We start from the raw sequence: 15,014 nt of genomic DNA, 5'->3' as shown, positions 1-15,014 counted from the left end.
ACCTGTGTCACTGTATCTGTGTCTTTATTAACCTCACCTTCACTCACTGTGCACCGGCTTAAATATTCTTTAAATGCAAAACAATGCAATAGCTACACACCAATTATGCAATAGACATAAAGGTATAAACACATGTAGAGACACACACACACAGCTGGTGAGGATGCCAGCGCTGCCTCCTCTCCTGGAACGATTCCCAGACCGTTCAGTTCACAGGGTTTGTTGTGGCTGAAGAGATACAGTCTTGCAGAAAGCCGGGCAGGGCTAGGCCACGGAGAACGTGTGTATCTGTATTGACGCACACGACCCTTTACACCACAGAGACTTGTCTCATGTGCTGCTAAATACTGTATACGCGGCCCTGGTTCAGGCACAGGGCACTCAGGTGCACCTTACGTTCATCACTTTATACATTATATAATTCATGTGGGAAGTTCACGGCAATGTGGGTGTGGCACCCTGGTAGGTAGGGCTGGGTATTGTAGAGCATTATTGTAGCGCATCATTCCATACCGGTCATATATTTCATTCTAGTCAAAGGAAAAAAAAGAGTCGGGGTGCTGCTATTGTGCATGTTTTTCACTGGAAACACTATAGCTACACCAGTGGGTCTCAAAGTGACAAGAATGACAGGCGTACCATTAACTGCCAGGTGAAACAAGCACTCTCCGTTGTGCACCTGTCCCCCTTTTTCTCCCCCCCCCCCTCCCCATTATTAGTTTATTTTTAACATGTACGTATGTTTCTGTGCCACAGAAAGAAGGTAGGATGTCCACACACCGTTCTTAAGCTCCCAGTAGTATTTTATTAGTAGGATTCAATGTTTTGAAACGTTGAATCCTAATAAAAGTACGGTACAGTATAGCACGGTACAGTACGGTAAAGTACTAAACATGTAACGATACACTCAACTCACGATACGATTATTTTCAAGACAAAAAAAAAAAAAAAAAAGATTATGATTTATCTTCCCGACCGAGCTTTTCTCACCGTTTTTATTTAACTAGGCTACGTGCAACAACTGTAAACATGCTTTCTTGTTTAGAACTAGCTAACATGTAAAAAATTGCTTTCTTTGATGGCATCTTAGGATAGATGTAGAGTAGACCTATTTGACAGACACACAGCCTGCAGCTCCCCTCTGCAGGGAAGTGAAAGTGACTGCATGGAGTGTCTCATTTCTCTCCAAAAGCACTTGAATATGATGGAACATGATCAAAGCTTCATATCACACACACCATAATTCACTAGCCCTCCTAATTATTAAAAATCGTTTTTAATGTTGTATTAAATCGATATATATCGTCAGGATTAATATCGATATACAATATATCGTATGTATGCCTATACAGCACAGTATGGTACAGTACGGTAGAGTACAGTACAGTGCAGTATTGTATTTGTACAGTACAGTACTGTACGCTACAGTACCACATCCAAATAGTCTGACTGAACACCCTGCACAAGTGGCCACCTGGGTGGCGTGGAGCTAGAGCAAGACCGTACGAAGGCCGGTCGAGTTCTAGTTCATTTTTATTCTTCATTGCAATAAAAGGTGTTATTGATATTTCATGTTCCGTGACTTTAATAATGTCAAAATAATTCAACACATTTGGAAAATAATCTGATCATTTTATGACGTATATAGTCTGAGAAATACTAGGCAGATTTTCAAATATTTCATCGATAATGATAGTCTTGCAATTTGATACTGAAAATAGATATTTGACAAGGGCTCCTAGGCTAAAATTCAACAACTGACCCTAACGAACCATCATGCAAAACATTACGCTTTTATCCGCAATTGCACGATCTACTGGCTAATAAGACAAATATGCCTTGAAACATTACACCATCAATATTTTATTTCATTCATAAATAGAGAATCTTTCACTCAATAGGGACTGCTCCTATCGCAGGTTGATGATGTGTCCATGTGTGGTCCAACCCTATGGAATGTTATGCTAATAAAAACAACTTAATACTTTCTAAGGATAATATGAGCATCATATGAAAGATTCTCTATTTATGAAAGAAATAAGTGGTTTTATTTTTAGTTAGAAGGCAAGTAGTGTTTTAAGGCATATTTGTCTTGCCAGGGATCGTTTTAGACAAAGAAAGATAAATGTTTACATGTCCATTAACATTATCCAAATTAATTATTTTTTATTTTTATTTTACTTTTGGAACAAATAGCCAATTTAATGTTTAGGTGCCCACTCGTCCTGCACCCTCTTGCAATGTGAAATGCCGCCGAATCTGTAATAATAAACTTGTCTTGTCATATGGGCCATGTGAAAAATAATCATGCCACATCTCTCTTTTCAAATTGTGACAGCTAGCTGATGCTTTTATTGTGAAGGCAAAAGTTTCTGAACGTCTCATCCTCCATTTTTCCGTGTGCTGAAAATAGCCAATCTACAAGCTCACAACGTGTTGCAGAGGTGACACGTTGTGAGCTTGCAAATCCGCTGTTTTTAGCATGCAAGTTGCAACACGTCATACGGCGAAGCATAAGGGCCGATTCATACTCCTATTTTAGAGCCGAATAAAATTCGGTTCGGCGCTGTAGAGCCTAGAATGTGACGTCATTTGAGGTTCGGGGTGGCGGGTACCGTCATACAGTCGGCTCTTCGGTGCTACTGAAAATTTCTGAAGAGCCGAAATCATTTCGGCACTACAGCGGCAAAACAGCGGTAAAATATGATCGGCCTTAAGTCACTTTGTTTTTAGCCGAGGCGACGTAGGCTACACAGACAGAGTCAGACACAGATGGCTCCTCGATGCAAAATAAACAGGGACAGTAGATCGGGAGTCGGGACACGGTATTGATAAGCTTCTGTTGTTCTGTGGCCGCATATCATGAAAGCAAGCGGGGTGTACTGTAAACGCTGGTTGAGCAAGTGGCTGTCGACCTGGTGTTGTGCATAATGTGTGCCCGTGCACATGCATAGGTCTCGCTCGGAGTGAGCGCTCTGGGTTTGCACCACTCTTCTTCCCTCTTTTTCCAGCAACAAAATCCTCGTTCCTAATTCCTATCGCTCCCCGTCGCAGACATGTTAACTCTACTTTCTTTTTTCTCTCTGCGCGGCAGGAGGAGGAAGTAACTACGGTAGCCCGCAGGCGAGTGTGAGAGAGATTTACCGTAAATACCCTAGTAGTTAAAGTGAAAAACTTTTAAAATTAACTTACATTTTTTAAATGTGATTAATCGTGCAGCCCTATTATGTGTGTACTTGTTATGACTAAAAAACTAATATATTGAGCTTTGTCTAAAATCCAAAGGGACTATGCACTGGGTTTCTAGCAGAGGCTACTTTAAAACCCCTGACCTTGGTTATTCTACCAAAGACTTAGTGAAATGAAAAAACACTTTTAGAGCATATGGGCATCTTATTGTCCACAATAAAACGTTTGGCATGGTCAGCTACGAGTGTGCGCCGTGCGGCTATAGATATTTTTCTTTATTGGTTGCCCGTTGGCTGGCACCTCACAAGGACTGGCGTGCTGTTTATTCACATCATAATGGGCAATGGGCATACCTAACAATAGATGCCAAAACAATGGGAACATTTCCATTTGTGTGAAATTTTATATCCAAAGTCCATAAAAAGCCAATTTAATTACTTCCTTTGAAAGAAAACGTGCTGCATGATGACACTACCCTCATGAATATAAATTAATCTTGATTTCATTCACCCGTTTGATTCTTACAGCTGCATGTTCCTCCAAAACACAGCTGATTTTGATTACAGAACTACTCCGTTTTTAATTTCATTCAAGTTGACATCAATTCCAGACAGTGTATTACTCATTTTAAACTGTATCAGGCTATCAGCACACTAAAATGTTATCTGAAAACATCGGTTCGAAGTAAGCCATGTAGTAGCAAACAAACATGCAACATCAATCTGGATGGAGTATGAGAAAGCGGACAGATCCGTGTTGATCACATGACTGATGACTATGGAGAATGGAGATAGTGTATACCGATTTGCGCGATGTATAAATGTACGACAGTACGAGTAATCTACATAAATGTGTTTTGCCCAAATCGGCCTCATGGTGGCGCTATAACGGGCAGATTTGAAAAATGTAGGGCAAAGGTTTTTCCTTAGGCTCTAGGGAATGCGCCTACAAAGTTATACACAGATCATGCATTTATAAGTAAGAACATAAATTGGCCTGTTATAGCGCCACCATGAGGCTGATTGGTTTTTCAAGTGGCATTCCTTCCTCTGCCTAGTGGGAATGTGTGTGCATAATTTCAAGGAAATCGCACCCCGTGTTCATGATTTGAGGAATTTTGTTCAAAACGGACCAGTCCAACTTTGGAGGAAGGCAATCTAGCTAATGGGGAAGCGAACAGGTCCGTCCGTGTTGATGACACTGCTGTGGAGATGGTGTATACCGATTTGCATGATGTATGGATAAAATGTGTACGAGTAATGTAAAGAAATGTTTTGCAATTGTCTTCCTCGTGGTGGTGCTGGTTCAGGCCGCTGTGGGAGATTTGGGGCGGAGGTTTGTCGTTGACATCCAGGGAGTGTGTGAGTGCAGTTTGGCATTGACCGGGCCAACGGTGCTGGAGATTAACTGTACACACACGGACAGACACACACACAAGACGAGTGCAAAACATACTCTTCCCCCCCATGCCTTCGGCCTGGTGGAGACAATGACAGGCTACAGAGCACCGCTGCCACTTGACTGCAGAGAGAGAGGACTGAGAGGGAAAGAATGATAAGACGAACCCCCCACGGCCCCCAATCCACTCGCAGGAGCTCCTCCTCCGTTGATCTCTCTCTTCTAACAAATGGGTGTGGGTGCCTTCCTAGTTGTACCGTGTGGCCATGCCCGGCAGCTGTCAGCCCAGTGGAGGAGGGGGGGTGGTTTTTGGATGAGTTAGTAAAGCAAGCGTGGTGGTGCTAATGGGACAGATTAGATTTAAAGTGCCGAGCTAAACATGCAGGGAGATGTGTAAGTGTGCCTGCCAGCCAGCACACCACCACCACAACACTGGCATATGCTTGTAAGGCTATGTCAGGGGTTGGCCGTTTTTAGCCAGTGCAAGGCTGCAGAGGTACAAGACAGACAGGTCTTCACAAATACACCATGACCCATGTGAGGCACCACTGGTAGTAAGTCGATGTCACTTAGTCAAACGACCACAATGGGACCAAACCTCAAGACTGCAGCCAGATACCAGGTCAGGAACGGGAAAGGACATCGTTCTTCAGAAACAGTTAGATTCTAATCTATAGCATAGCTCTTTCAAAAGCACCATTGAAGCCATTCGTGCCATCTTTATCCCAGTTAAGATATATCATATCTCACTTTAATGTAAAATATACAGTATGAATCATACTGTATATTTTACATTAAAGTGAGATATGAAACTATATTATGATCATCGTTTATAAACATGACCATTTCACTTGTTTTAACAGCTTGTGTGCTAAATACGTGTCCACACGTCCTCTCATTAAAAACGTGGGGTGCTAAAAACATGTGGAGACGTCCTTTTAATGATGTAAAGCGGGAACGCTGTAATCCATGGTTTGACAGGGCGTGAGTGCTGCCGTTCACTTCCTTGTTTACGGCCCGACAAAACTGTCTATTCTCTCTGAATCTACGTCGCTGTCCATGATTTGATCAGAACGGCAATGTTCTGTCCTCATTTCTGTCCTTTATTCTGAAAGATTCCCCGGCAAAATAAGTGTCAAATACTGACAGGCCTCACACATTATTTATGATGACAAGCTCCTTTACCAAATTACCACTATTCTACATTTTCCCCCATTTTTTTTTTACTTTTCGCCAATGGCATGCCCAAAATACGGATGCCAAGTTCAAAGTTCCAGAAATGGGGCTAAGATATTGTCCCAAAGGGTGAAAGGTTTGGACATTTCAGAATCAGAATATAACAAATGCTTGTGACTGACAACATGGCTGTACCTTCCTTCTCCTCACCAGTCTGGTATGCTTCACAAAAACAATTACAGCACATAATGCCATAGTTATACACAGAGGAGGTCCGGCTATGGTCTGTTTGTTTGGACTCCATTGGCAGGACTTGTATAAAGCTTTTAATACAGGCTTTATAAGAGGAACTGTGATGACTTCAAGATGTGTGAAATTAGTGGCGCGCAGCACTTGTAAAGCTGGGGCTGGATTGCCTTAAAAAAAAAAAGCATTATGGGTTAAAAGAGAAACGTAGACGAGGATAAGGGAAATAGCGCTGCCCTGAATGGCACAAACCTTTTACCTTTTGTTTTATTACCTTAATACATTAATTGATTTGGTTTATGGGTGAGTGACATCATTTGGGTGACACCATTAAAGGTAAACAAACATTTGACTGCCTCTGTAGACAAATCAGAGCTGACAGGAGTCCATATTATTATGAATATTATGACCTTGCGGTTCAGGCTCAATAGTATGACATTCAGTTATTTTACTTATGAACTTTGAATGAATCTGCCAACTACTTCAGGATATCTCTGCTCCTCTGGGGCTCTTTTTTTTCCTCTTTTCAGAAAATGAAGAAAACCTTGTGTTTTTATAACTAAGCAATACTGGCTCCTCAAAGTTGGTATTGTGACTTTATATATTGTCACTCAGATACTTGCATGTGTCATTATTATCACCACTTTACCCAAATCCAACCCAAAAAGTGGAGTTTCTCCGCCATTATCAGTCTGTGATGAGAACAGCTGAAGCTCACAATGCATCACAACACATGAAAGAATGCCCTGATGCTTCATGACACTGCTTATATAGGCCTACGATAATAAGCAGGACTTTAATTACAATAACTTCTGCAAAGAGGGGTTCGTGAAGAAGAGTTGCAGTTTCAGTAGAACTAGCGAGAGAAATGCTATATAAACTAATTTGTCACATTGCTCTCCTCAGAAAGTAATATAGATTTTGGAAATAGATTTAATTGTTTTCATAACATCAGCTTTTTTTACTTTTAGATTTGTCAATTACAAGAAACAACACAACAGTACAAGACATCAAATGGGAAACAGGAAATAGTAAAGTAAGATTAACACTACAAACTACAATAAACACAAAAAACTAAAAAAGGGGACATGGCCATCAGACAGCAGGGAGTGTTATGAGTCCAATAGTGAAAGATGCATGCTTGTACCATAGCAGCCACATATACAGAAGATGTACTCAACTATTGTCAGTACAGCAAGGAATGGCATTCACATTTTTTGGAACTTAGCTTGTGTATTTTGTCCGTCATGACGAATTTGTTCCAGCTTAGCAATGGAGAGCATCTTGTTGAGCCATCTCTTGAAACATGGAGAAGTTGGCCACATCCAGTTTATCAGGATACATTTTTTGCACTTAACCGATTTAGGCCTGACATCGAAATTTTTAAAATGTCCTCTAAAGTTTTCTGAAATACCTATGTCAGAGCCAGAGGTGCTCAATATTTCATGTCAAGGATCCCAAAAATTATATGTAATTGGCCGCTGACCCACATCTGAAAATATGTTGTTCCAGGCACACCCCTCAGAAGCAACGATTTGAGTTAAAATGTTCACTTTGTTTTTAGGCACATTTTCACGATTTTTCAAAAATAGCAGACCTACAAGCTCATAGCGTGGCACTCAGTGCTTATTTTTCAACAGCTAAAGCATAAGACAATGCTTAAAACACCAAAAGGGGTTCCCGCCCAAAATCGGTTAAGGATCTGTCTTTGGTGGGAAGGAAGGGCCCTTGGCATCAGTGCCAAGTTTGATAAACAGGTACACGGCATAGTTTAATTTTAACAGACGACAGGGGAAAACCCTGCCTCGTTAGTTTGTTTATATTCCACTGCAGCCATGCTTCTCTGTGTGTGCCTGCCACAGGGGAGAGGGGGTGGAGTTAGTTGCTTTTTGAGACAGTTTGAGGATCCAATGTTTTGGAGGATTTGTCAGAACTTAGCGTCTTATCCCTTAATACTTTTCATTGGTTCAACCATTTCTTAACCAACACATGAACACACAGATGATAGGGTGTTTAATAGCGTCGATTTATATATATCTTTTAAGTTAGGTGAATCCCGCCTGACAGCAATGATATACTATATTTTGAATGCAAATATAACAAATTAATGTTAGAACCTTCGGGTGTTCGAGGCCAGCCCTAGAGGAAAACTGGTCTGTGTTTTATTCACCTTTTGCTGACAGATACAAGAGGTTCAGATTAAAAATGTCATGTTTTAGGAGACTCTGCTGCTCTCGCTGGACTGAAGATTGGTGAATAACGGGGAAAGAAAAAAAAGAGCAGGGGGGTTTAATTTTGGAGATGATTGGTTGGGGTTCCTTTCCTGGTTGGCTTCCAGGTGTGCCCCCCGTAGGTGGGCACTGGGCAGAGGGGCTGGATAACGGTGCCCATTCCACCACAGGCACCAAGACACCCAGTCAGGCATACAAATGAAAACAAGCCCGACACTGGCCTCTAGGCAGAGGCACAAGAACACACTGACACCAGACTAAAGTACCAGAAAGAAAACCTGTCACACATTAACATAAACATCAAAGACAGGCAGCATTCTAATCTGTGGCTGTAAGCAGCAGCCGTGCAGCCTGCAGTGGAATGGTCACAGTGGAGGGAGGCGTGTTTTCGCTGTCATAGTACCAATAATGGCTGGGCTCTGCCAATAGGAAATGTACTTAATGAGTCAAACCAGAGGTGTACTGTATTATGACTACTTCCTAAACCAAGGCAAACCAATGTTAACAGTTGTAACTTGATATATTCTTTTGTGAGAGAGTAGGTTTGCTGCTACCTGCTCAATTTATAAAGTCGCATGGTCTGAAGTAAAACTCTGTAGTAAAAATAGGCCTACATACACAACATAATTGGCTGTTGCTCTCAAAAACACTTCATGAAGATCATGATGATCTCTAAGACACACTTAGCGACCGGTTTCACCACTTAAGCCCCATTACGTCAGCAGCCAGCTACTTGAAAGCAAGCCCAAATAAGCAACTACACTTCAGAATTAAACCCAAATTAAAGCAACCCGCAACTATGAATATTTACAAGTGACGTTTACAGTAAAACAAGCCCAACGTCGCTTATAATAAGCAGAACTGGCAACACTGCAAACAGGCGTGACACGGTGACAGGCTACTTTGCATGCGCAAAAACAATGTTTCATCAGCCAAATGGTTGCGTGCTGAACTTAAATGCTAGTCTATTGCACTCTGTTGGAGTTGGGAAGAGTCTCTTTGGTGGAGAAGGAGCATAAGACTGTGAGACGGTCTGGCAGCAGCGGACAGCCTGGTGTCTGGCGCCGTTATTGCCCAGTGATGGCTCCTGTCATCCCACTGAGGAGAAGAGCTACATTTGCCCGGGGACCGGCAGCTGTCAGCATGATGTGAGAGATCCTGCAGCCGCCAAGGAGAGGCAAGGATGAGGGGACAAAGGCACTAGAACATCTCCCAGCGGTTTGTAAATAGCAGGCAGGACCGAGTGACCACCGCTGTGATTTGAAATTGAGGGACTGAACCTGGGGCTTTGCATTGGTGTGGTTTGTTGCAAGGAGTTGCAGCGGTGTGGTTTGGGCCTCAGATAAAAGGCGCTATAGAGCGTCGCAGTTCAGTCGCAGTAGAAAAAAGGCAGGTCACAACACTTTTTGTTGTTTTTCTTCTTTGTAATTAATTGTTCGGTTTAGAGATGTTCCGATACTGGCATCGGGTACTCGGCCGATACTAGCCTAAAGTACTCGTACTCGGTATCGGAACCGGGCCCCATACTTTGAAACGAGTACTACAACATTCAATTAATTGACACTAGGCTGAATGCTCAATGCAACGGGAGCAAGTCTGACAAGTGTAGAACGGAGATCCATCGGCATCTATGTTTATATTCGGCGGGCGACACGATCAGATTAATGAATTAACATTTTGATATAGTTATAGTTGTCCTTTCTACAGGAGCACATTACAAGTATTTATTTCATTTATATCAGACCACCAGGTCCAAAAAGAGTACTCCATGAAGTGTAGATTTGTGTCTGTGTATATTCAGCGGGCAGCATTATTAGATTAATAAATGAGCATTAATTAACCTACGTTGTGACTCTCCACTCGTCTCGATGCAGCCGCAGGTCATTAAAAGTTATTTCAATCAGACGAGTTCCAACAAAGTAATCCATGACTGTATAGGCTACAGATAGGGGAATCTTCTTGTAGTTATAAGCACAACGTCCTTAAAATCCTTATAAAGATATAAAAGCCACAGCAAGTTTATTTTGCCGTAAAGAAAACTGGCATGCGTGCAGGGAGTCAGGGACCATAGGTGATTTCTTTTGCCTCGGGCATAATGAAAGAAAGGCACCTATACAAGATCAACATTTTTCTTTCAAACGATGATAATAATATGTGTTTGAATAGAACAAAATGTTTCATTGCTAATAAGAAAAATGAATTGGATTTTTTTTATAAATCATTTCAGGTTATTATTATTGTAGTAATTCAACATTACAGTATCATTAGAAGTACAAGGCATGACAATTAAATTAAATAGGAGAAAAAAGGGGGTAAAATAAGTGGTTACTCAACAAAAATACATAAAAGAAAGTACTCATACTCGGTCTGAAAAAAATGGTATTGGGGCATCTCTAGTTCGGTTACTTATTAATCGAGGCTTATAGATCTTTAAATAAATACTTTTTGAAATGTCTATGGGAAAAATGCATGGGGAATTATTTCCTGGGCCTGTCGTCGTCATGAAAGGGGACGGGACTGCGACGCTCTATACAATAAAGCACCATTTGATGCTGGTCATTAATTTTTCACTATAATGAAGGTAACTTATGCATTGATGATATGATATCTATCACAGGCCTGGAGTTTTGGAACAATCTGTAGAAACAAGGATACTTTAATTACTTGTGCCCTATTCCAAACCAGGTGTGTCACACAAAAATAGTGAAAGTGGCCTCCTTCATTCGTGTATCATCGTCAACTGTCCAACTCAGTGTCGTGTAGCCACGCCCTTGTCTCTGGTCCCACTCGGGGGGGTCCCCTGAAGGTGGTCTGTACAGGGGACAGGTGATGGTGATGATTATGTGTTCTGCAGTCTGCCCTGTCAAAGTAACCGATCTGCAACCTCACAGCACATCGTGAGCTTGTAGAACTGCCATTAAGACCTGAGGCAGATTCTACAAATGCCTTCTAAATCAGTAGTTCTTAAAACTTTTTCGTGCCAATTGAAGGAACCTCAAATTGATATACATTTGACCACGGACCACCATCTGAAAATGTTTTTTGACAGGGACCCCCAGCAGATTCACAAGCTCGCATCACGGCTATTTTTAATAGCCAACTGCCAACACCAACACTAAAATCTAAAATGACTGATGCTTTCGCAGTTTTAATGGCTTAATTTACTATTTTTGATGGGCGCTAGCCGCTCTTATATCCAGCTTTTGGTGTGTGTTCACAAACTTTGTCCTACACAAACAATTGAGTGTTTGTGTAAACACAAACATTGAAGACAAAAGTGAGGACGCAACTTGTGATTGGCCGGAATGAGATGTATGATGATGTATGATGATAAGAGTGCCCCTCACTTAGTCACGGATGCCCGATTACCCGGGGCAAGTAAAAAAAATGGTCGGGCAGGTGAAGGTTGCTACCGGGTTGCCTGATCGGGCAAGTGTGCATTTTGAGTGGGGATACAACCACCTTAGTTCCCTATAAACAACAACACGAGACATATCTGTCATTGTGCTCCGCCTCCGCATCTTCCCCTGCTTTCTATCTCTCTCCCTGCCTCTCTCCCAAGCCCAAGCCCCCCCCCCCCCTCCCACACACACACTAGTCTGTAGCACGTGTGAAGTAGCTCCCAGCTAAATCTGCCATGAGAAAATACTACGGACAGTCAGAGAGAGAAAATGTGACGAGTATGACCAGTATGTTCAGTTCAGTCAATCGGTAATCAATCTAAACATGGTATCATGACAACGACATAACCCGCCCCAACCCGCCTCGCGAGTCGCCAAAAAAGTTAATATGTCTAGACTTGGCTCGGCCTGAGCAACACTATGCAGCGATGCTGCGTCGTACGGCGGTGTTGCACCCTGAATGTGGCATGCTTCACAACGCTTGGGATACGATGCGCCGTGAGCTTGTGGATCGTTTGTTTGCCACACGACACTGTTGTACCACAAAGTAAATCTCGCAGAACGAGCACAAAACACATCAATATACATTGCCTGCCTGCCAAGTGTCAACAATACCATCACTGGTTGGCTTATTAATTATTGTGTTTTCAGATTTACAGCAACGGAGCACATTTAGCGACGCACCAGGATCTATCCAGGATGTAGCTGAAGTAGCTTGATGTATCAAAACACACCCGAGGCGATTGACAACAACGGGAGGTATGATTAATTCTAACGCGACCGCGATGGGCCATCAAAAGCTTAGAATTGGACGGAATGATTTAGATCAAGAGTTATTCACGTTTTAAGATCTTCGGTCCCATCCACTAAAATGGGGGGGGAACATTGTCGATGACGTCCCAACTGGAACGATATCAAATGTTGCGCAACAGACACTCAGCCTGTGGAGCATTGTGATCAGTTTTGATATCAATAAATCTCCATCCTTTTATTAATCTCCGTCCTGAGCGCTGGGCGTTACTATTTGATAGGACGGAGAACTCTGTTTATGCCGCTCAGGGTGTTAATGGTTGCCAGTCATTCAACACTCATCTCACGCAGATAGTAAACCCATGGGCTGTGTGAAAGTGGCACCTACAGTAATGAGGGGTGTCCTCCGAATGGAAGAAAAACTAGGAAATAATGTTCTTATTGTTAAAATAAAATGCTAGTATTTTCATAACTTGATTGTTTACTGTAGCCGATTCCTGTGACTTAAACAAAAACATAGTTTTCAACTGGGAAAGGAAACGTTTCAAGCATGAAAGTAGAAAGTAAAAATAAGTTAAAATGAACACTAGCAATGCAAAATGTACATGAAAAGAACAGTACCTCTGAGACCTTAGTGTCAAGTTGTCAACCCCTGCTTAGTCACTTCACACAGGTGTGATTTTTTGAAAAAGAATCGCTATAATAACATGCCCAAAATAAGGACACCAGGTTGAAAGACGTTGGAGGGGGAATTTGTCTTATTCATGCCCCCCCCAAAAAATAAATCAGCATGCCCCGTGACATCCAAGTCTATGGACTTTTAATGTTTGCTTTAAGCAGGCCCACCCCCGTTTTTAGCATTCCCACCCGTGACGTCATGTGGCAGTCACAGTGGGTGCTGAGTTTGGTCTGTATTTACTGGCATTTTTGGGGTGTCCAGTGTCCAGGGTCTCCTATGTCCAGTGTAAACACTAAACAGTAAACACAAACATTGTCCTAGCACATTAAATGCCATTGAAAATGAATGGCCATTTGTGAGTGTTTGTGACTGTGTAAACACAAACATTGAAGACAAAAGTGAGGACGCAAATTGTGATTGGCCGGAATGAGATGTATGTGTGATGACAAGAGTGCCCCGGCCTCACTTCACACAGGTGTGATTTGTATGTGTGACGATAAGAGCGCCTCTCACTTCACACAGGTGTCATTTTATTTATTATATTAGTTGTAGTAGTAGCTGGCTCCAGTAGTAACATTAGTATTACCATACTCATACCAACAGCTCAGCATATAGTTGATACACTGGTGGCAGTGTGGTAAAGTCCCCGACTCCCCGCACCACTAAGGAGGTTGTGGGTTCAAATCCACCGTAGAGCATCTGGCTTTGTCGGGCATATATGTGCGAACACAAAACAGTGTTTGGGGGAGGGGAGGTGGGCGGGGGCCGGGTGATATTGGTCACTGCTGCACATACTCTTACAGGCTGAGGCGGCACCTGTCAGCAGGGAGTGTTGTGCGGGAGGAGGAGGATCTTGGGTCTTCCCGGTGGGGGCTCCTTACTGGGAGGTGAGTCAGTAGGATACAACAGCAGTGACAATACAGAAATGCGTGTCTGGGGAGGATTGAGTTGGCATCACGACTAAATTGTGGAGAAAAGGGTGGTAACAAATAATTGGCTACTCTAAATAAATAAAGGAATAGGTGATACAGAGATGCAGGAAATGCTTTAGTATTAATTTAATTGGAAAAACTGTCTTAAATTGACAGCAACCAGGGTGTCACTGAGGGTGGCCCCACTGACCTAGCTATTAAAACTAAACTCTGGCCTAGACCCTGTCCTGTCATTCTCGGTTGTTGACAATTTTGACATGCCACTGCTGGACACTCCTTTCACTGGAAGCCGTCTGGGTGTAACACATACTCACCCACCCGTCCCATACACGCACACCATGCTGCAGCTGACAGCAGAGCAGAGGGCTTCCCCAGCTATATAGATTCCTCTTCCTCACCCTCCCAGCGAGGTCACAACAAATGGCAGCTGATTATGATTGTTAAAGCCCTAGCTCTGGACTCAAAGCTTCTTTAATATCCCATCGCTTGTTATGTGAGATTCAGACAATTAAATAGAAAATGAGCTTAGAAAATACATGAAATTAATACTTTAAGTAAATTACGATTTTGAATGAAGCAAGAACAGATTCATATTACATGGATGGAATAACTCAGAACTGTAGATGTGACAGCACACACCATGTTTAGTCATAAAAAAAATACAGAGCACAAATCATTTTCCCCTCAATTATGCAGTCAGTGACTACAGAATTGAGGGACTACTTTACTGTACTGCCATACTTGCTGCTGCTGTGCTTCTTGGAAAAGTTGTTCTGCAGGTCTGAGTGGGTGAGATGTACAGCCTGGGGCTAGTTTGTGATATTCAGGGAGTTGCATGTGGGATTGTGGGCAGAGAAACTTGAATTTGTCAGTAACGTTGCTTAACTGGACCTCGCTGGATTAAGAAAACATATCTGCATCAGAAGACTGAGCCATAGGAAGACTGACTATGCGATTGCGTGACAACGTATGGTTTGTCTAACTCTAAACAGCTGATAAGTGCACCAGAAAC

At 42.4% G+C, this 15,014-nt stretch overlaps 2 protein-coding genes across 5 annotated transcripts in view; both read right to left on the bottom strand.

Annotated features, from left to right (window-relative positions):
* The window catches only part of LOC308324687 (CREB-binding protein-like), a 133,646-nt gene that overhangs the window by 54,792 nt on the left and 63,840 nt on the right, over positions 1-15,014 (bottom strand). The gene's annotated exons all lie outside the window — the stretch shown is intronic.
* crebbpb (CREB binding lysine acetyltransferase b) overlaps positions 1-15,014 on the bottom strand; it is a 65,057-nt gene that overhangs the window by 48,900 nt on the left and 1,143 nt on the right. The gene's annotated exons all lie outside the window — the stretch shown is intronic.

Source organism: Protomyctophum bolini (genome assembly GCF_963924005.1).
Source record: "Protomyctophum bolini genome assembly, chromosome: 11".
Taxonomy (NCBI): Eukaryota; Metazoa; Chordata; class Actinopteri; order Myctophiformes; family Myctophidae; genus Protomyctophum; species Protomyctophum bolini.
The sequence above is the reverse complement of the archived record's forward strand: the minus strand, read 5'-3'. Positions and strand labels throughout refer to the sequence as shown.